The sequence below is a fragment of the Protopterus annectens genome, chromosome 14.part0 (genome assembly GCF_019279795.1).
Source record: "Protopterus annectens isolate FY-2018-M chromosome 14.part0, PAN1.0, whole genome shotgun sequence".
Lineage (NCBI taxonomy): Eukaryota > Metazoa > Chordata > Ceratodontiformes > Protopteridae > Protopterus > Protopterus annectens.
In genome coordinates this window covers 909,016,971-909,037,699 of record NC_056748.1, presented here as the reverse complement: position 1 = coordinate 909,037,699, position 20,729 = coordinate 909,016,971, and the positions used below count along the sequence as shown (strand labels likewise).

At 38.9% G+C, this 20,729-nt stretch overlaps 1 protein-coding gene across 1 annotated transcript in view; it reads right to left on the bottom strand.

Moving 5' to 3' along the window:
- Positions 1–20,729, bottom strand: part of CPEB3 (cytoplasmic polyadenylation element binding protein 3) — a 1,212,550-nt gene that overhangs the window by 462,143 nt on the left and 729,678 nt on the right. The gene's annotated exons all lie outside the window — the stretch shown is intronic.

Sequence of the window (20,729 nt, the reverse complement as noted above, 5' to 3'; positions counted from 1 at the left end):
GGTATCAGGAAAAGTCTTGAGTAGAAACCTTGTCCCTTTTCCTCTTTTGGTACCAATTGATTAGCCCCCATGCTTAATAGGGAACGTACTTGTTTTTGGACCTCTGCCCACTGATTTGGGGGTAGATATGGCCACCCGCTTGGTGTTGGTAATGTGTGGGAGTGAAATCTGTATCCCTGGGACACTATATTTAAAACCCATTTGTCCTGGGTAATGAGTCCCCAGTTCTTTGCATGAAGAGCAATCTTTCCCCCCAAAGGGGCAGTCAGTTGAGACGTGCTTGGCAGTTTTAGAAAGAAGTCATTGAGACAGTTTACCATAGGGGGGAATTTTACTATCCCCAGATTTGGAAGTGGAGGCCCCCCCACTGCTTAGTCCTGTGCAAACCCTGGGACTGAAGCCTGGGAGCTCTGCTTTATCTGGGTTTGGACTGAGATGGTCTGGAAGAGGCAGGAAAGGACCAATTCTTGGAAGGCCAATGCCTACTAAACCTAGAAGGTTGTACTTGTAAAAAATCTTTAACAGTTTGCATAGACTTAGCTTTTTCCTCCATCTCTTTGAGAACTTCTTCTGACTTGCTGCCAAACAGGTGGTCCTGGTTTAAGGGAGCATCCAGCAATTTCGCTTTAACATGATCTGGCAAGGATTGCTCCTTAAGCCAAGCATGCTTTCTAAGTACAGACCCAGTCACAGCAGCCCTGTAAGATGCCTCTAGTGAATGAAAACCACATTGCAAAGTACGTTTTCCAACCTGTTCAGCTGAATGCAGTAAATCTTGTAAATCCTTTTCAGCACAATCAGAAATCAACATCATTTTCTGTTTAAGTAATCCAATAATATGCTGCTGATACTTTAACATATGAAACTGGCAGTTTAAGGCCCTAATGGCCAAAGTTGCAGAAGTGTATACCTTCTTACCCCATCTATCCAGCACCCTGGAGTTTCTATCAGAGGGGGTAGGACTTTTGGCAGTAGTAGCTTTAATGCCCTTGGGTCCCTGTGAAATGGTCTCAGGATCCATAGTAGGATTTTTAAAAAGGAACTTATGAGAGTCAGGGACCCTGTAATATCTATCAGGTTTTCTGCGAGCAGGAGGTAAAGAATCAGGGGTCAAGCTAGATTCCGAAAAGGCATCAACAACAATATCTAGTACAGGAGGTATGGCTAAAGGCCTGTGCTGGGGCAGGAGTAAGAAATCTCTAAGCCTCTTTTTAGAATCAGAGAAATCCTGACTTTCCCAATGAAAATGCTCCCTGAGGGTATGCAAGGTTTCACCAAAAGAAAAATCCTCTGGGGGGGGGGGGGGGATGCAGAGGGAATAGAGTCCTCAGCATCAGAATCCTCATAGTCAGATAAGGGTAAATCCTGGTCATCAGAGGAAACAGAAAATTCAGAATCCTGGTCAGAAGTATCATAAGTAAACTCAGTCCTAGGTCTCAGAGTGGGAAGGTTGGCTTTCCCTGATTAAAGTACTAAGGTCTTCAAGCCATTCCTATCATTTGTTTTTTAGGCATAGAGGCCTGGCCATGCGGTCTGGGCATCAGTTTTCTAGGCATGGTTCAAGTTTTAGGCCTTGAAGAAGAAGATGGCATCGGTTTAATACGCAAGTCAGTAGGCCTGAATACACCCTCAGAAGCCGGTGCCTGCACAGCGGCTCCGGACCCATCCAAGGTAGACACATCCGCAGGTTCCACAGTTGAAGCATCTCGCAGCATACCGGACTCTGAATGGGTCTCAATAGAGGCCTGCGAATCTGAAGTAGTGGGTATCAGGGGCTGCGAAAGCACCTCACTGAGTGCCGGCGAACTGGCGACTGGCTTAGGAGAAGCGTCATCGACAGTTTTGGACCTCAGCAGTCTGTCTCTGTCTCTATCTTTGCATTTTTTCAGAATATCGGTAGTCGGATGGCTTACCTAAGGCATATCGGGATAAATGAACCGAGCACCAAAATATTTAGAAGGGTAAATATACTGACGACGGACAGTTTGTGGTTTAAATAAGGCACAAAACTGACAGCGAGGTACATTGTGGTCAGGGCCTAGGCAAGGAATGCAGTACGAATGAAAATCTTTATGAGGTATTTGCTTTCCACAAGTAATGCAATTATTTACTTTTACTGACATTGGTTAAGAGGTAGAAAAAGTTTCCGCAACGGGGTACTTAGCTTTTTAGTTGAAGACTTTGGTTCTGAAACTCAAAAATGAAAATTTCAGGAGTTGGTCAACCGGCACTTTCGAACTGCTTCTGCTTTGGGCACCACACGGCAAGAAAGACTGATGTAATAGCGTCGGCTGCACATTTTATACCCCTGACGACCTGATGTCATGGAAGAAGAGACAGCAACTGACGCAGGACCCAAGACTTTGTTAATCAGGCCAACTGAGGGCTACTGCAAGCAGATAACCCAAATGTGATGACTGCAACAGTGAAACACGAAGAACATCTCCTTTTTGCAGCAAACTGAAGTAAAACGTCATGGAGTTGACAGTTACTTACTATAACACTGCTACTGGTGAAAAAGCAGGGACTTATGTTTTTTTTTTTTTTTCTGGACATGATCCACCCAATATTGGTACAGATGCAGTTTGCTTCATGCAACATTATGGCAGGAGAAGCATGTTAAGCATGTTAGTAGAAATTTTTTAGATACCAATACAGCTCAACTTCTATGTACAAAATGACAAAGGTTACAAGATTACCACACTTTTTATTATCTCCATTATCTACCCAATGAGTCCTCCACCTGCACCCAATCAGTCCTTGTGTTCTGTCAGGGGCAAAAAACAGGCATTCCCAGCCTAAGCAAAAGCCTTACAAGTTCATTCGTTCATGCCTGAGAAGCCTAATCAGTTGATTTGTTCCCCATCAGGTGAGTGTCAGGTGATAGACAGCAGGCCACCTCCAGATCCTGAGGAACAGTCAATCCATCCCTCCAACAGGCGGCTTGCAGATTTCACACTTGCTGTCTGGTCAAGCAGAGGAGGAGGAATGCATGTCCCTCTACATCCCCCCTAAACTTAAATATACATACTATTCTTCTTTCGGCTTTTCCAGGTTAGGGGTCACTACAGCAGAACTCCGGTTTGCTAATGATTGGCAGTTGATTTTACGGTGCCAAGTTGCCAGCCCGACGCCCAACCTTCAAAGAAGGCATACCCATTCATGCACACATCTACTTTGCAAAATGGTGGAGAAAAGGAAATTTTTCCAACATTTCTGCTCAACATTTTTGGTCAGTTTGTGTTCAACAGAACTGCCTTCAACACATAGACACGGTCAGATGGTCAAACAATGGGCGTGTAAAGCCTATGTATAGCGAAGCTGAAGTCTAAAAGGGTTTTTTAAAGGAAGGTGTAAATGCATCATCCATCTAAGGAACTACTTATTCAGCAGTAATGGGCAACACTTCTACCACCTCATGGTGACAGCTTGCAGAGAAGTCTGAAAAGTGCACTTAAACCATGGAATGACTAAGCCAAAGTTGTGCAGGGTCCTGAGGCCAATCAAGACACGCTGTCAATAAACCAACTGAGGAATACTTCTTCGCTCAATGGGTCTGACAGCAAAAAACTAACCAGCAATTTCTATCACTTCCAAAACATCTACTGGAAGGTTGAATGATAGGAAAACATTCAAAGGAGGAGCCATATCCTAAATGCTGCTAACTGTAGCTGTAATTGGGGATAGTTCCTTGCTTTGAAGCTCAAACAGTACAGAGGTTGCAAACGAAAGCTCAACAGCACATAAAATCAATCCACAAACAAAGTTGGAGCTTACAGACATCAGAGCAAACATGGTTAATTTTCAAACAACTGCAAAGCTTTCAGGTAAAACACCCTCTCAATGCATATACTTACAACTACTTACATCACTCTTTATACTCCATATGGAGTCACATGATAATATTAACCAATGACATCCTTAAATCATTCAATATAAAATTAAAGTCATAAATACAATTTTACTCTCTTTCTAAAATATTACATAACATTTGTAAAAATAACAGTTCATAAAACATATCAAAAAAACATTAGTGTAAAATAAACAAATGCATACATAGATAACCAAGTCAAATAAATGTCTATAAAGTCATTTGTTTCTTTTTTTTAATAATAGCTTAATACTAACAGTAGAATTCAAACCAGGTTTTTTATCAGCATCCAGGGGGACCATCCAATTATACTCTGCAACTTCCATTTCTAATCCAAAGTCACCCCCTCTCAAATCGGAACTAATATTTTGTATAACCCTAACTATAGAGGGTGTTTTACTTGAAAGCTTTGTAACCATTTGAAAATAAACCATATTTATGCTGGTGTCTGTAAGCTCAGACTTTTTCAGATAGTTCCTTGTTTTGCACAGGAAAAAAATTCTGTACTTCCAGGATCCCAAGTGTCGGAGCTCACACCCTGCTCTAACACTATAGTGTAACATGAGACAGAGCTCTATGCTTTCTTCTCAGACCTCTGTACAGAAGTGTACAATCAGAGTCTCAAAAATATACACATACCTCTTTCCTGACATACTGCATCTACCATCAATTTTCCTGTGCTCTGTGCAGACGAACAGAGCAAGGGAAGAACCATATTCTCCATTTGACAAACAGGACCACCTCCAGAGTTTCCTATTTCCAGAACACCCTGAGTACGCAAGATTCCTAAATTTTGAATTTCAGGATGAGGAAGGAACTGAGGCTCAAGGAGAACATTGTCAAGGAGTAGTCTATAGTTCACTGCCATAACTTCACTCTTTACCACCATATTTGTCCATATAGAACACTATAGCCAGGTCGCCTGACTGGACTTGGGGGGGGGGGGGTCTGGTCCTACCTTCCCCAGCTCTGATGGCAAGAAAAAAATAGCCATAAATTTCTCTGAGCAATGGAAGAGTCCAGGTGATCTCTCCAACTGAATAATAATGTGCAGGTCATCAGAGACTGTTAAAGGTTCTGATGAAGACTGGGAAAGGTCTCGTTAAGATTAGGGTAAGTTGTTCACCTCTCTAGGACCCTAGAACAAGGACTGGACACCAAAATAAGGTCCATGAATTTATGACAGCTTTGTAGCCACTGAAACATCACAGTCCAGTTCAATATTTAGAGCCTAAGGTCACAAAATCATCATAAAGCTCACAGCCACCATTAAGTCCAGAAAACAGGTGGATCTGAGCCCAGACCTTCCACTGTATCCATTTCCATAGTACTGCTTCTGCTCTTTGTATGTACAAAAGAAAGGTGATCTCCTAAATCCCTTACAAGCTGTTGATGGTCAGTGAGAATGGCCCAGTTCTCCTTAATAATGGCTTGAAATCCCAGGTGCAAGTTAGAATGCAACTGAATACCTTATATCTGTCCATCTCTGATTCTTCCTTTTTCTCAATTCATGTTGTTGTTGTCTTTTGGCTTTTCCCAGTTAGGGGTCGCCACAGCGGAACTCCGGTCTGCTAATGACTGGCAGTAGATTTTCTCAAATGCCAAGGTGCCAGGTTGACGTTCAACCTTCAATGAAGGCATGCCCATTTATGCATGTCTTTCGAACGCCCACCCAACTGCGGGGAGGACATGCAGACTCCACAAAGAAGGCACTCCAGCCGCGAATCGAACGGGAGAACCTCTTGCTGTGAGGCAACAATGCTATTGCTGCACCACCGCAGATGGGATAATGATGAGGTTAAATTGAACACAGTCAAACAAAAAAGAAACTCTATTGGAAAAAGAGTATTGGATAAGAAAATGAAGATTATAAAGGGATTTTATACAAAAAAAAGGGGAAATGATGATTATACATATTACATTAAGGTAAAATTACTTGTCAAGTTATAGCTTCTAATGTTAATAGTTTAAAAAAAATTGGAAGAATAGGAATTTTGGAATGGTGTAGTAAGCAGGAATGTGGTATGTTTATTTTACAAAATTTCAGATTCTTAACACAAGTTGAAAGAAATCAAAAAGAAGTACGGTGGGAAAATAAGGTGATTTGGAATTTTGGGAAGGAGATGTGTTCAGGCATTCTTACCTTATATAGAGATACAATTTTAAGTGTTATACACTACTTTTGTTACAACAGGTAGAACCACAGTTGTTGATATAAGGTGGCGGGATCAGATTAGAATTGTTGATATTTATGCATATAGATCTAAAAAGCAGAAAGAAGAAATGTTTAGAAACATTATTCAATATGTAGCAACTAATATGGAGATTATTGTTGCAGGGGGATTTTAATTGTAATTTGAGACAACCCAAAAAGAAAGCATATGATGTTAACTTAGTATAGGCAGTTAAAAATTTGGAATCAAAAAGCATGGACTTGTAGAAGAGAAGAATAGAGAAATGAAACTATTTTTTGTTATCAGAAAGCTTATTAATAGAAGAAGATGTTTGATGACTGGTTTCTCAGATCATAGGGCAATTTGGATTAAGATAAAAAGAAATTCTGAATATATATAAACATGTAAGGGTTTAAAAAGAATAAACAAGGTGAAATGGGATAGCAGAGGTAAAGACGATAAGATGATGTTATGGAGAGATCATGTGGGAATGACAGAGTTTCATAAAGATTGGTCAGAATGGTGGCTAAACTTTAAAAAGAAGTAAACAAAATTATATGTGATATGGGAAAAAGAAAAGATAAAATATATTATTATGATAAGTTAAGTAATGAGGTTATTGACTGCATGGAGAGGAACAATGATTTTTTTTTTTATGACAAAGCAAGAGTTACATGAGATTAATAAAAATAGAGTTATGGTATAAGAAAATATACTTTTTTTCCATGGAAAAAAAGAAGAAATTGTAGCATATCCAAGTTAATTAAAGAGAATTATACTGTTATGTTGTCAGAATTAAAAGATTATGTAGGTAATATATATAATACTCAAGAACAAAATCTTAAAAATGGTAGAAAAATATTAAGACTTTATTTGAAGGACAGAGAATAAAAATCAGAAAAATCCGAAAGTATGTTCACTGTCTGATAAAGATGATAAAGATCTAGAAAGAAAAATGTAAGATAGAAGAACTAGACCAAGTTTTGAAGGTAGCAAATTTAGATTCTGCTGCAGGACCAGATGAAATAGAATATAGGATGTGTAAGGACATGACAATGGATAAAAAGTGTTTACAAGAGTATTACATGAATGGTTAGATAAAATGTTTTAGGTATAAAGAATTGTGCAAGGGTATAATTAGATTTATATGAAAAAAGGTGATGAGAGACTTACAGAACTGGAGACCAACAGTATTGAATAATAGAGATTATAAAATTTTCATGAAGATTTTACAAAAAAAGGATGGAGGAAAATGTTAAGTAATGTTGTAAAAGGGCATTTATATGGTATGAAATGGAAAAGAATCCAGGATTTATTATTAATAATCAGGGAAACTGCAGATATATTTTATAGGAATGTAAATGAAAAACTAATGGTAGCGGATTTAAGCAGGGCATTTGATTCAATTCATCAATCTGTGTTATTGGAGATATTTGCAGTTTAAAAAAATAAGTGAAAAGATAAAAAATGTCTGTATTACAGCTTATAGACATAAGATATTTAAAGCATTAGTAAACTGATAGCTTAGTTAAGATATACAATTTGAGAAAGGGATTAAACAAGGTTGTCCATTGAGTGGTATATTTGTATTAGTGATGGATTTGATGAGTTATATCTCAAAAGAAGGGGTAAAGCTGCCAATTCGGCAAACTTAAGCAGATGATATTATTGGAAAGGATAAAACAGGCTTGGGTAGTGTGATAAAATATTCACAGGAAATTATTCATGTGATAGGCTTTTCAATAAATAATGAAAAAGTCAAGGATTAGGATCTGAGGAGTTGACCTGGGGGATTAAATTTAATAGAACAATTTTAAAATTCTTGAAATATGGTTTGGAAAGCAAGACATAGAGAGAGTATAGAAAGAAAAATTAGAAGAAACAAGAAATAGGTGTTGTTTTGGTAATCCTTTAGATTGTTTTTCACAAAAGGTGTACTTAATTAACTCTATGTTGTTAACTAAAATCTCATATTTATAGCAAGGGTTTTTATTACCACTGATCTTAGAAAAAAAAATGCATAATATTATTTTTTCATTTATTTGGGGATATTGGTTAAATCCAGTAAAAGGGGGGTTATATGTGCATAAAGAAAAAGGATGTTTAGGGTTAATACATCTGATGGTTTACAGTGCATCTTTGAATTTGTATAGAGTAATGAAATGTTTAAAGGATAACAATGATTCACAGATATTAAGTTTAAAGTATAAAATGGAATGGTCAAGTTTTTTTTGTAGTTTAAAAAGAAGGAAAGGTTGTTGTAATAAAGAATTAGAGAATTATCAGGATAAAAATATGTTGTGGTGGTGCTGCGGTAGCGTTGTCGCCTCACAGTAAGATGTCCTGTTCGATTCTCAGCTAAAGCGTCTTCTGTGTGGAGACATGCGTGAATGGGCGTACCTTCGTTGAAGATTGTGCGTCAGGCCTGGCAAGTCGGTACGTAAAAATCTACTGCTAATCATTAGCGGACCGGAGTTCCACTGTGGCGACCCCTAACTGGGAAAAGCCGAAAGATGCAACATCAGGATAAAAATATGTTGTGGAAAACAAGTGTAAAAGTAATGGAAACGGGGGAAAACTATGGCATAATTATAGTACGGAAATGCATTTTTGAATATATCCATGGAGAGGGTTACATAAAGAAAAAAAGGAGTGCTATACAAGCAAGAACAGTAAGATGTAAAAAAAAAATGTTAGAGTGACAAGATGTTTATGAAGACTTATGATGCAAAAATTGCCAGTAAAGGCAAATATGCCTTATAAAAGTAAGAAGGACAGAATGTGTTTGTACTGTGGGGAATTTGAAAACTGAACACGTTTTCTTGGGATATAAAAAAGTAAAAATGTTAAGGAAAAAGATTTTAGATTCAAATTATGTAGAGGGATTTACAGAAATTAGTAGTACAGATATAATATCTGAATTCAATCATATCCAGAAGAATTAAGTTGAAATTATGTTAAGAAAATTGACAGAAAAATGTTTTGTATTATATAGATAATACAGAATCAAAGGGTGAAAGAAACTATACAGAAAAGCGAGATGTGGCTATGATGTTGAAAAAATAAGGTTTTGGTTGTGGAAGATGGAGTGGGGAGGGGTCAGAAAGAAAAAGTGATCACTGTGTTTTTTCTTTTTTCTTTTTGGAAAACTGTAAAATAAAACTGTATACATTGTATATATGCATGCATATGTGTAGCTAAGCATGCAAATTTTAATAAAGTGTCTATATTACATCATCGAACTCACAGGCATTCGAACGATGTAACATCGAACCATGAAGTTCGAAACCCAAGGGTTACGAAAACACAGAACAGCAATTTTTTCCCAGGGAAAAAAATCTCTGTTCTGGCACAAAAAAAAAAAAACATATACACTTTAAACTTAAACTAATGTGGGAGGCTGTGCCCCCCCCACCCCTCTACTTAAATATACCAACTCAGAGATCGTACCACAGAGGAGGAAACACCAAAGTCGCGAAAATGGCCGACTGATTTTTTTTTCCCTGGGAAAACAATCAGTGTGCCGTGGATTCACTGTTTTCGGATTTTGAACATTTGGGTTCGATATTACAATGTTCGGACTCCTGTGAGTTCGACGTTGTAATATAGACCCTTTAATAAAGGACCCCTACTCTTTTCAATAGGTGCTGTGGGATTTTTTACATTCACCTGAGCTACCACCAACTCAAGTAGATGGGACCTTGGTTTATTATTATCTCATCCAAAAGAGGACGTAGTCAGGAGTGCAGCACCCCCTTATACTTAACTGCAGTGTCCACAATCAATCTACTAAGTGTAGGGCACACAGACTTCTGCACTAAAGGCATGTGAGCTACCTGCTGCAACATTCAAGTTCAAGCTAGGGCAGAAGCATCCCATCCAACCTGATTCAAGAAAACGTGAAAATGGATTCAACTGGCCTTTACAAGCAAGAGTCTGGGCCTACAGAGAAGCTCTTCAGAGACTACTTGGTCTCATAGTGGCATGCCTTTTGAGAAGGGGAGGACCTTATACTTCTATGATATGGCCACCTGTTACCATAACTACAATCTCATCAGTCTGATGATGGCTTGTCATTTAAAATCAGGCCAAACTAAAAGAGTGGTATTTTCAAGTATAATTGCACAGGATGGGTAGCAATGCAGATTTTTAACTGAGAGGAGGCATCATCTTCATAGACTTACCGGGTATAAACAAGAACAGCAGTACTGCCTGATGTCTGGGGGACTTTCTTAAAGACTGCATGTGTGGCCAAAAAGAGGAGTCTCAGCTCCATGGAATGCAGGAGGGGGGCAAAAAACTCTCCACTGTAGACAATACTGATTTCCTATTTTGGAGTTTCATGACCAGGCTTCCTGGAAGTCTGACCAAAGAGAATGCTGGATCATCAAAGAAGGCCTATTCAGGATCATCCTTAAAGGAGGCAAGGCTCTCATGCCCATACACTGAAGCAAATTCCCAAGCCTGTTGTCCTAGATATAGCATCAGCGCGTTGTACACACCATGATAATAGGTTATTTTTCCAAAACCATCTTGATTCCAGACTCTGAGAAGTCCAACATTCTTTCAGTACAGTCCATTAGGAAATACTGGAATATGAACCAGTGGGGTAAACAATTAAGGGAATTCAGCCCTAAGATAAGAAAGGAGAAAGCCTTCTTGCTTATTTTGCTGACAACCTTAGGTTTCTTATCAGTCACTAAGGTGGAGAGTTATGTTGTGTGGGACCCATACTAGGCCAAAGTTTTACAACATAGTTATAATTGTGGCCTACAGCACCTCTCTGCAATTGTCCCTGTGGAGGGACGAGAGCAAAGTTATTGCGACACTTACTTAGATATGAGAGAAAAACAAATCACAGCAAGGTTGGCTCCAGCAGCTGAAAATTTCTGTTGCCACTGTCTGCTTGAGAGACCACTCATGAGGCAATAGAATCAACCTGCTCAGGCTGTCTGCTAGTACATTCACCATTCTGGGTATGTGCATTGCTATTAGAAAGCAAAAGGAAGACTTTGCCCATTGCTATACTTTCATGGTCTCCTGGCAAAGAGGGTATGATTGGGTTCACCCTTTTATGTAGCTGTACCAAACCACAGATATACTGTCCATCTGGATGCAGCTCACAACCTTGGGTAAGTAGTCCTTAAAAGCCTGCAATGCTAGGAGGACTGCTCTCATCTCCAGTATAATAATGAGAAGGACAGCCTCTACTGGTGACCAAGAACCTTGAACCATCTTCCCTTTGAAGTGCCCCCCCCCCCCCCACACCCACACACACACACACACACACTCTAGAGGGGAAGCATCCATGGTTACTGTGGCCTAAGGAATTTCTGGACAAAAAGGTCTCCCATCTGTCAGTAATGGAGAAGTTATCCACCACTTTATATGATCTCTGCAAATTTGAATAAGACAAATTTTGGTATACAGACAATGAAGATTCTAGGACCACTGGACTGAAGAAGTGCATTTTAACACATGTGGTATCTTGCAAACTTTGATGGTAGAGACCATCAGATCTAACAGACATAGTATCAACTTTGCTTGTGACTGGATATACAGGAATAAATGACAAGCAAGGACAATACTCTCTCTACTGGGAGTTTGGCAATTTGAAGAGCTGTGTTATGACATCTTATAAATTCTACCTGCTGCGTAGGAAGTAGTCTGGTTTTGTCTGTTTCACTGTGATCCTTAAGAGATCTGCCAGGTGGAGCAGTGCAGTTTGTTGCTGTTGTAGCAGTAGATCCTTGGAAGTAGCAGTCAGGAGCCAATCATCTAGATATGGGAAGACCTGGAGCCACTGCAGTCAGGGAAGAGCTGCTACCACTACCACTAACTTGGTAAACACTTGGGGGGGGGGGGCTATGCTGAGAACGGATGGCAATGTTCTGAAATGATAATGATCAGCCCCCAGATAGAAGTGTGAAATCTTCTAGAACATCTCTCAATCTTTATATAATAGTAGGCATCCTGAAGATCAATAGAGGGCATACAGTCGTCCCTCCTCAACAGAGGCCATATTCACTGTAATCTTACCATCTGGAACTTCATCTGAGAAACTGACTTGAGGTGACTGAGGTTCAATAGTGGCCTGTAGTCCCCTGTTTTCTTTGGAACTAAAAAATAATCTGAAATAGATTCTGGATCATAACTGGCCTGGGGAGACCTGTTGGATGACTCCTTTTTCTAGCAACTTTTAACCTTCTGTTGTTGCAGACTCCACCTGATTGGGTGGAATATCGGGAATCTTTAACCTCTTCTTTGGTGGATGCAAAAAAGGAATGCTGTAGCCTCTGGTGATTATTCTTAGCACTTAGGTATCTGAACAGTTCTGACAGGCTTGTGGATGCAAGGTTAAGCACCCCCCCCCAACGACTGCCTCTAGAGTGCGGCAGCTAGGTAACCCATTAGGGGCACTGTCACAGTTTCTCATTGAAAGATCGGCGGAAACCCTGATTAAGCAGTTTGCCTCTGTGATGACGTCCATTTGAATTACCCACTTCCCCCGCCTTGGGAGCCTCTGTCTCCAGGAGTGTTGTGGTGAAAAGCCTGAGATTTTCTGACCACCCCTTTGATTCCTGGAATAAGACCTCTGAGTGGTGGAGAAATGGATTCCTACAGCACAGATGGTCTTGTCATTTTGCTCAGTCCTAGTAAGCATCTTTAACTTTTGTTCTGAATAATGTGGAACCATCGAAAGGAGCATTAATAAGGATGCCTTGAAGCTTTCTGCAAAGTTGCATAGCTGCATCCAGATACTGCAATGCATGGCAATGCCTGTGCCAGCAGCTCTTGCTGTACCATCTGCTGTGTTGGATGGCAGGTGTATGACTATATTAAAGGTGGATTGTAAGGTAATCAACCGAGTGTCCACATTTTTTTAAACATCTGAAGGCAGGACACTTGAGAGGAACTTGGAAATCTCCTTGGTCAAGTCCCTCTAAAAATGAGTTAAATTTACAAGGTAGTTCAGCTCTCCAAGTGCAAAGGCTGCTAAAGTATATGCTTGTTTCCCTATTTTGTGCACTGCCCCTGACTCCCTGTTAGGGAGACAAACAGAAGAACTCTCCTCAGAAAGTTCTTTTTTCATGACTGCTGCTACCAGTACCATGGCATCTACTGGGAGTCTTTTTGCCCAGTGCCTCCTATCCTCTGGTGCTACTAAGATCCTAGTGGATTTTTTGGAGATAAGTTTTATGATGTTAGGGCCCTTCCATGTCCACTGTGCCATAAGATCTTTAAAGGCATCTGGGGGCTGACAACCCAGGATGCAGATGAGCAGATTCCAAATGCTTCAAGAAACACAAATTCATTCACAGAAGGAAGTTTAGTGGACCAGCCCCGGTTTTGCTTCATCTATTCCAGGACGTCTTTGAAAGGGACCTCTTCCAGGGGGAATCTAGAGTATCCTTTGCCTTCATCCAAATCACTGTCTCCAGTGACTGACTCAGAAGTGAAATCTAACTGCATTTGTTTGCATGCCTGTTTCCAGGGAACATGCCTCTGGGGTTCTGATGAAGACAATTCAGAGTCAGACTGGGAACTCGAGTATCGAGCTGTCTTGAAACTTATGGATTCTGACTATCCATGTTGATCTAAACGAGAACTATAAGGTACAGGTTCAGCTGGAAGTTGAGATGGATCCAAACTTGGAGTGCACACCTATCTTCTTGGTCCAGCTAAAGCCCTTTCAACAACAGTGAAAGCCGATGCCATGAGTGGAACCAGGGAAGTATTCCTTCTGACAAAGAACTTGGGAACTCTTTCTGTTCCAACTGAGGCCAGCTTTGAGGATGACCTCAGGCCCAAGCTAATGAGTGCCAAGGCCCTGAGAGGAAGATATGGCTCCACCACTGGAAACCCGACACAGATAGTTCACCTCCAGGACTCACTTTAATTTAACAGAATCAGTGTCAAGAGAGTAAGGAATGTAGTTGATGCTGAAGTTACCTGTACTGTCAGATCTGACTGATGTGCTCTGGAGGGGTTTCGACACATGGGAAATGGTCCCAAAAAATCGAACCGGTACTGGAGAAAAATGTGACTGGGTTGATGGGCCTGAACCTGGACATCCCTTCAGGGACAGTACCGGGAGGACTACCAGTTGGATCTGTGGTCTCAAGAATTTCATCAACCAGTTGACATCCATTTCCACAAGACTTTTGGTGGATTAGACCAACCTTGATGATGATGATGGTATTGGAGAAGGTCTGGAAATTGTGTTTGCCTATAAAATGGGTGAATGTATCCAAGGGCTCACCAGCTCCTGATAAAATGTGGCCCAAGAAGAGGAAGAGATAGTTTGAACCAGATTAACAGGTGGATCAGACTGCCTTGATGTCTTAACTACCCAAAGGACCAGCTGGATCCGAGGACCTTTTCTTTGATTTTTCAAGTCTCTTTTCTTCAAACTTCTTTCCTTAGACCTTTTCTTCTGAAGACTTATCCTTCACTCTATGCCCTTATTTGGATTTAACCTTTTCCCTCTCTTTTTCTGTCCTACTGCTGGGAGAGGCAGAAGCTGGTCTGGATTCAGAAAAAACTTGGCTATAGAAGAAGAACCTGTCCATAGGAGGAAGTAAGCCTTTTAAAATGAGCTTTTCTCTCCTGATTTAATTAGCCCTAGACCCAAAGGCAGCACAAACATTGGAATTAGCTTGTAAATGAGCAGCATCTAAGCAGTAAACACACACAGGGTGCGGGTCTTGGAGCAGGACCTTGTGTCCACAAGATGAGCAGTTTCTATAACCACACACAGCCTATAGGATCCACCTTTGAGACCTAAAGTTTCCACCACCAGATGAAAACAAAACCTTTGGCATCATATATTGATAGATAATTGAAAGGCATTATCAATGTGTTCCGAGAGGTAAAAATAACAAACCCGCAGGCCACAGGGACTCCAACAGGTACAACAGCCAGTAAATGTGCAATAAAATACAAAACAGTACAAAAACTGTGGATTAGCACTTTTGTTTATTAAATATAAATGTCTTCAGAGAAAAGCACATTGTTTGAACTCCATTTAAATAGCAGCAGGTAAAAAGTCACAAGGTAAAAAAAAAATTCACATGATAAAAAGTCACATGATAGAAATCACATGATTATCTGGTTGCCAAGCACTAGGCAAAACAAAAAAATTGAAGCAACAAAACATATTAAAAAAAACAGTAAGACAGATAAATGAGAGTTAAATAACATTTAAATAAAACTCACTCTCTAAAGCCTTCAGTTTTAATTATATTGCCTTTTTTGGACATTTGGCTTTATAAGGATTCCATCAACAAAAAATCTGAAAGCAAAATTTACAGGAAACTTACCTTTTCAAACATGCACCTGCATTACACCAGTTCCCACCCCATCACCAGAAGCGTGCTGTTGCTATAGCTGCATGAGTGGTTTCTGACTTTGAATTTTTCTTAGATGAATGTGAGCAAATTAAATGTATGTTTTTAACAAGAGTATCCTGTTAGATTTGTTAATTCACTGATGTATGAGGTGATCAACAAAAAACAGTGTGGCCATTTTAAACCATACCCACCCGCAGGAAGCTGCCAATACTCCTGATACTGCTGTGGAGTTGGACCAGAGCATAATTTTGTATAATATTAATTTGTGTACTGGCCCTTCCAACAATGCTTGCAGGACTGATGCAGTTTTGGTCAGTTCATTTATTACCTAGTACAACATGGACAGTAACCAGATTATAGACAGTCTTTATAAAAATTGGGCTATTTTGAAGGATGACAGCCAGATTGCTGGAAAAGTGAGTGAAAACCCTCCCAAAATTCTGTCCTTTTCTGAAGACAAAGTGCTTGGCTGAGCATTTTGGCACTCAAAGCAGGAAAAATGATCTTACAAATTTTAAGATGTCCAAGTGTGGGAGCTGTACTATGTGCAAATGTATTCTTTGTTGTGAGCAATTTACTATTAATGACTAAGTTTAAAATGAAAGAAGCGTGTAACTGCCTTACCAAAGGTGTTTTTGCCGTTTTATGTGAATATTGTGCAGCCTATTATATAGGCAAAACTGAACACTGTTTTAAAGATTGTATACGGGAACACAACAATGATATAAAGCACAAAAAAGAAAGCAATGCTTTAGCTAGACACACTAGCGCCTTTTCTAGACATATCTTTAAGTCTGTGGTTATACAGAGGGTGCCAATGGATCTGTGTCGTGGTCCCTGGCAGCTGCTTTTAGAAAAACGTGAATTGTATTGGCAACTGCAATTAAATGCTGGCAGCAGGCCAGAGCTTAATGGTTTTACATCTATTTCATGTTTATTAAAACTGAAGGCTTTAGAGAGATAGTTTTATTTAAATGTTATTCAAATCTCATTTATGAAGTATTTAAAGTTTTTTTTATCCGTCTTATCTGTTCTTTAAAACTGTTTTGTCACTAAGTTTTTTTTGCTTTGCCTAGAGCTTGGCAACCACGTGATCATGAGATTTCTATTGTGTGATTTTTTTTTTTTTTACTATGTGACATTTACCTACTATTTAAATGGAGTTCAAATAATGTGTTTTATCTGAAGAAGTTTATATTTAATAAACGAAAGTGCTAATTCACTGTTTTTCTACCTTTTTGCATTTTTCTGCAGGTTTACTGGCTGTTGTACCTGTCGGAGTCTCTGTGGCCTGCGGGTTTCTTATTTTTATTGGCTTTTTGGTTTCAAGTGTTCCTAGAGGTGTTAAAGGATTCACAGCATTTTTTTAATTAATATGAGGCAAATACAGTATGATGGGCCATTTACTATAGTCTCTGTGGACGTAAGAGACTTGTCCACAGTCATACCCCACAATGACAGCACGGACAGGTATAAGTAATCACTGTGATATTCTACAATGGTAGAGGCATGAGATTAGATTTTACATGTGTATTATCGAATTTGTTTTGAAAGGAATAACTTTTATTTTCAAGGTGAAACATTTTATCAAATAAGGGAGCAATAGTGGAGGCTGTTGTGGACCTTTAACATGCCAATTTGATTTTCCACCGGTGGAGTAGAAGTACATCAAAGAAAGTTGTGGGACAAAGTTACTAAATATTTACAACTGTTTAGATAACATTTATTTTATGAAAAGGCAGTGGTGACAACTCACCTGATTTTTTTTAATATATGTTATGACCACCATCAGCACTGATATATTTTTTTTAAGTTTTATAAGTACAAGCAGTAATACATCTACTGATTATTTACATGGGAAGTTTACCAAGGATAACCGGAAATCATGTTTTACAGCAAATAAGAAATATATTCTAGTTGACTATTGCAACAGTAATCACCACTTGGTTAAAAAAAGAACATTAACAGAAGACAAATGGTTAGGTTGTCCCATTTAGTTTTCAGAGGATGACATGAGGAAGCAAATGTTTCAAACTAGGAATTAGCTTTTTAACTTGAATAATGGTGGCACATATAAATACAAGGGAGAATGTTTTCCCCCTATTTTTAAGGAAATCATTAGCTAACAATAGAAAGCATATTCCTGAAAGATTGCATGACTATAGACAAACAATGGTTTTGACTTACTCTACAGATTATAGTACATTCACTGCTTGAAAATGTATACCTTTAACTGCAGTAATGAGAAAATTCAGATATGTGCATAAACATGGATATCATAAGATGAAAACCCCAAGTTACCAACAAATGGTTAGGTTGTCCCATTTAGTTTTCAGAGGATGACATGAGGAAGCAAATGTTTCAAACTAGGAATTAGCTTTTTAACTTGAATAATGGTGGCACATATAAATACAAGGGAGAATGTTTTCCCCCTATTTTTAAGGAAATCATTAGCTAACAATAGAAAGCATATTCCTGAAAGATTGCATGACTATAGACAAACAATGGTTTTGACTTACTCTACAGATTATAGTACATTCACTGCTTGAAAATGTATACCTTTAACTGCAGTAATGAGAAAATTCAGATATGTGCATAAACATGGATATCATAAGATGAAAACCCCAAGTTACCAACTAAAGTCGGCCCCCAAATTCAGATAAAAAAATTATACAGTGCTTAAAAATGTCTGAAGGCATGGGGAGGTTTAGTTAGGCTGTAAAGCTGCTGGTCTTTCCAAAGGGAAAATTAATTTTATATATCTAGATGATTTAGTCACACTGACTACTGCTGATGTGATACCCCGACCCCATGTTAAAAAAAGTGGGGGTGACTAAGTAGACAACACATTACACACACACACATTTTACTCTAGTCAATTGATTACCTTTTATTCAAATTCTATGTAGCTGGATACATTTTGTCAAATGTCTGTTTTCAGTGATCGTTGTGCTTGATGTACACTGATTCATATAACACTGCAGATAAAGAAATAGCATGTTAGCTGTGCTGTTGAGCAGTCCTGGATTTGACACCAGAACGTCAGATCAGAGAATGCCACAGCCAACATCATGTAATAGTGCGGTAAGGAAGTTTCCCCTTAGCTACACTATTGCACAATTTAGCATATTTAGAGGTGTAGTGGTGTCAAAGTGCTGGTGGGCCTTGTCACACCTGTAATTTTATGGGAGTACAAGTTGCTTATTTTTCATGATGTACTGAAATGTGATTAAAGTGTTTTCAATGAACTGACAGAAAGTGACTTATGCTCCTCTATTTTATATACACTTATCCTGGAGAACTGTGCCACTCTCGAGACCGCTTGTGTTTTTGTATTTTATATACATATCACATAAACACACACACACACACACACACACATATACATATGTATGTATATATATATATATATATATATATATATATATATATATACATATGTATATGTGTATATATATATATATATATATATATATATATATATATATATATATATATATATATACGTATATGTATGTGTGTGTGTGTGTGTGTGCACATGTCAAAAGCTCAACATTTGTAAATGTCGAGTAACATACAGTCAAAATGCAAAAATTATAGGAAATGGTGATGTACTGGAGTAAATGGGCACTTACAGTGTGTGATCACGGTATACAGGTGGATTAGGGAATTTGCCCTTTCCCCACTGTATTGTGATCCCGGGAGTGGCACAGGGAAAAAAAAAAAAAAAAAAAACTTTACTGCTTTCTTTTCTTTAAATTCAGTTCGAAGTTTCAAATGTTGGTGTTATGTCCCTCAACTTTACATACATCTATGAAAATACATGAATCCATATATTTTATAAATGCACACACACAAACATAATATATACATCTAAGTTACATAATTACCATGATGAAAGATCTGCTTCCAGAATTAGAATATAGTCTTTGTTAACCTTTAAGACTTAGCATGCCACACATACTCAGCTTGACAGATATAACTTTCCTAAACTATAGTTACACCATTCCCTCTGCAAAACTGACAGCGTCTCTCCTCTATTTTCCAGTTCCTGACCAAGTTACCACCATGAGGATAAAGTCAGGCAATTGAACATTTCCTACCCAAAAAGGAGAATGGTGGGTGGGCTGTTTACTGATGACTGAATTCTCTAAGGTAAGAAGATCTAGCATTATGGCAAGCACATATCTCATCCACTCGTACTCAAATGATCCAGGTTCGAACAGCAGCTCAGGAGGTGGAAAAGCCAGGCCAGAATTGAGAAATGAGCAGCATTTCACCTTGTCCAACCATGAGGGGAGGGAGTTGCAGTTTCTTGTTGGTTAATGCAGAACAACAAGGGTTAAAACCAGCAGGATGTGGGCTTGGCTCTCCAAAGCCTCTGATTATGGTTCTCAGCACGTGTTGGAACATTCTTATCTTCTGAGGGTGTAAGAGGTCCCCACAGTGACATGAAAGCTCATGTCAGCCACCAGGCAGGGATTATGGCTACACAAAGAAGTGCCATCATAGCCTTCACCCAAGGTGATACTGGCTAATTAGGAGAGAGATGCTTTGTATTTCTCTAGTTTGCCTTGAAACACAGACAGCCCTAGTTGGTAGAGAGATAAAGACAAATCCTCTGGCTGATGGGATTAAGACATTCCTCCATGGCAGTCGACAGAAGGTCATGCATCAGCAGGGGCACAAATACCTCCATGTTTGCCAAAATTGATTGCCAGCACTCACTTTGTGCAGATGAAGGCCCTCTGGACCAAGAAAGAGGGTCTCAAAACATATGGGAGGAGGGCTCAATGGGTGAAAGATCTGGAGGAGAAAAAAGCACATAGAAAACAACTTTTTTTTTTGGTTTAGTTCAGTTATGTCATTGAAATTTCCTGCTAGCTTACTAATTACTTGATCATGCTTCTTGCTGAAAACCAATAAAACAAAATGGTTCAGAAGTTGGGAGCGCTACATAGTCCTTAAATCTGAAGCTAGAATACTTACCCTTTCTCATTATTAGCAGATATCTGGTTTCTCACAGCAAGTGTAGTACAAAGCACAGATTATTTTTAGGATTTGGAAAAATAAATCACATTAATGGCTATAACTGATAAAGAAAAAGCATGGAGCTCAAAAAAAAAATCAATGTCTTTATTGATTGTAGGCTCGCATGACACTCTGTCACCAGAATAAATCACTCTTTGGAGGTATCCAAATTAAAAAAAAAATAAGCTATATACTTGCAGTTTTAAAAAAAAAATCTGCCTATATATATTCTCCAACTCATTACTATCCACAAAGAAATTTAAGAGCACAGTCATGAAACAGTTCATTCATTTAATGTAA